A 2959-nucleotide genomic window follows, 5' to 3' on the forward strand; every position below is an offset into this window, starting at 1 on the left:
GGCCAAAAACCAAGCCATGTTTTCTTCTTTAAATGATTGTAACACCAAAAATATATATGTTGGTGATGATAGATCTCTTAATGTTGTAGGGACTGGAACTGTTCATCTAGACAATGGTCAGTTTAATGATGTATTATGTGTTCCAAACTTATCCTGCAACCTTCTATCTGTCTATCAGATAACTCATTCAGGTGAAGGTAAAATTGTTGAATTTTCACCTCATGATGTTGTAATCAAGGATCTAAAAGATCCTAAACAGATTCTAGCTACTGGTCTTGCTGATGATTCCAAAAGGTTGTATAAGTTTCACAACTTTGGGTCATCCCATCTTCCCTCAGTATTTGTTGCTCATAATGATGAAGTGAGCAAACTTTGGCATGAGCGATTTGGTCACTTAAACTATCGCTCCCTTCAGCATCTATGTAAAGAAAATATGGTGACAGGTCTTCCTATGGTATCTTGCAAAGATGGTGTTTGTTCCGGATGTGTACTCGGAAAACATCATCGGGACAGTTTTGACAAACGTGCCTCTTGGCACGCCTCAGCCCCTTTACAGCTTGTGCACAGTGATTTATGTGGTCCTCTTCCTGTTGCTTCATTCTCTGGCTGCAAGTACTTCTTAACTTTCATTGATGATTTCTCCAGACGCACTTGGGTATACTTCTTAAAACTCAAGAGCGAAGTATTTACCACCTTTTTGGCCTTCAAAGCATTTGTTGAAAAACAATCTGGACATCAAATTCTTAAGCTAAGAACTGATAATGGTGGAGAATATGTTAAAAACACATTCATCAACTTTTGCACCGAAAATGGAATTCAAATGCAACATACTGTTCCATACACTCCACAACAAAATGGTGTAGCTGAAAGGAAAAATCGCACCTTAAAGGAAATGGCTAATTGTATGCTGCAATCTAAAGGACTCAGTCTTAGTTTTTGGGCCGAAGCAATTAATTGTGCAAATTATATAATCAATCGCACTCCTACTAAGGTTCTAGAGAATATCACTCCAGAAGAAGCTTGGAGTTCCATTAAACCAGATGTAAGTCACTTTCGTGTGTTTGGAAGTGAAGCATGGGCCCATATTCCAGATGAAAAGCATAAAGCTTTAGAACCTAAGAGTGAGAAATGTACTTTTGTTGGATATTCTGAAGATGTAAAAGGTTATAGACTTATTCCATTTAAGTCCAAAAATGTTATCATTAGAAGAGATGTAAAATTTGATGAAAATAAATCGGCCTGCGAGCCTAGTCCGGCGGATGTGCCACCTCTTCCTATCTCTTCTATCTTTGAAAACATTTCTTCTTCTGATGATGAAAGCGAGGATGATAATCCTCCCCCACCTTCTCAGGATCCTCAACTTCCAAGATGGGTCCGTGCTACTCGGGATGCAGCAGGTGATCTTGCCGGTGATCCTACAGATCAGCGACGTACACGTTCTCAGTTTGAAAGAGCCTCTTCTTTACTGGCTCAAGCTCCAGTAAATCATGATCCTGACACTTTTGCAGAAGCTTCAGGCCATCCACATTGGGAAGCAGCTATGAATGAAGAATATCATTCATTGATGACAAATGATACATGGGATCTTGTTCCTCTACCAAAGGGACGCAAACTTGTTAGATGCAAATGGGTTTACAGAACCAAGTATGGACCAGATGGGAAAGTTGATAAACATAAAGCTCGTCTTGTTGCTAAGGGCTTTTCACAGGTTGAAGGAATTGACTACACTGAAACCTTCGCCCCTGTTGCCAAAATGAACTCTATCCGCCTTGTTCTTTCCCTTGCTGCCTCTTTAAAATGGGAAGTCCATCAAATGGATGTTAAATCTGCCTTCTTGCATGGGGACTTGCAGGAAGAAATCTATATGGAACAACCCATTGGCTTCATACAAACAGACTCCAGCCTTGTTTGTCGACTTAAGAAATCCCTTTATGGTCTCAAGCAAGCTCCTCGGGCTTGGTATGCCAAAATGGATAGCTTTCTTTTAGAATCTGGCTTTTCTAGGTGTCATTCTGACAATACTGTCTACACCAAGAAAGTGGGTGACTCTCTTATCATCCTTGTTCTTTATGTTGATGATCTTATCCTTACTGGTAGTGATCCCAACCTTATAAACCATGTGAAGTCTAGCCTTAAAAAGAAATTTGAAATGACAGACTTAGGACACTTACACTATTTTCTCGGTCTTCAAGTCTTGCAATCCAAGGAGGGTATTTCCCTTTCCCAGTCCAAGTATGCTTGTGATATTCTTCGTCATTTTCACATGGAAGACTGTAAGCCAGCCCCTTCTCCCTTTCAGTCTGGAGTCAAACTTTCAGTCTCTTGTACTTCTCCTGAAGTTGATGCTACCTTATACCGTCAACTTGTAGGAAAACTCTTGTATTTAACCCATACTCGTCCTGATCTTTCCTTTGCTGTTGGCCTTGTTGCTCGTTTTATGCAAAACCCCCGTGAAAGTCATTGGAAAGCAGCTAAAAGAATACTTCGTTATGTTCGAGGTACAGTACAGTTTGGGATTCATTACAGTGCCAAAGCAGCTCCTCTGTTAGTTGGTTTCACTGATTCTGATTGGGCTGGTGACCCTGATGATCGGAAGTCTACTGCCGGTTATGTCTTCACTCTTGGTTCAGGACCTATTACATGGGCTGTAAGAAACAGGCTGCCATTTCTCTTTCGTCAGCAGAAGCAGAGTATCGTGGTGCCGTGGAAGCTAGTAAGGAAGCCTTGTGGCTTCGTCAGATCCTATCAGAGTTTGGCTTTGAGCAGCAGCATCCAACCACACTTTGGTGTGATAATCAAAGTGCCATTCAGCTATGCAAAGATCCAGTTCAGCATCAGCGCAGCAAACACATCGAACTACACATGCACTTCATCAGAAAGCTCATTCATGACCATGTTCTTGAAGTGCAATATTGTCCAACAGATGATCAGGTTGCAGACATCTTCACAAAGGCTCTCA

This window comes from Pinus tabuliformis, chromosome 1_1 (assembly GCF_031772625.1).
Source record: "Pinus tabuliformis cultivar Carrire ecotype Pingquan chromosome 1_1, CPIR1, whole genome shotgun sequence".
Classification (NCBI taxonomy): domain Eukaryota; kingdom Viridiplantae; phylum Streptophyta; class Pinopsida; order Pinales; family Pinaceae; genus Pinus; species Pinus tabuliformis.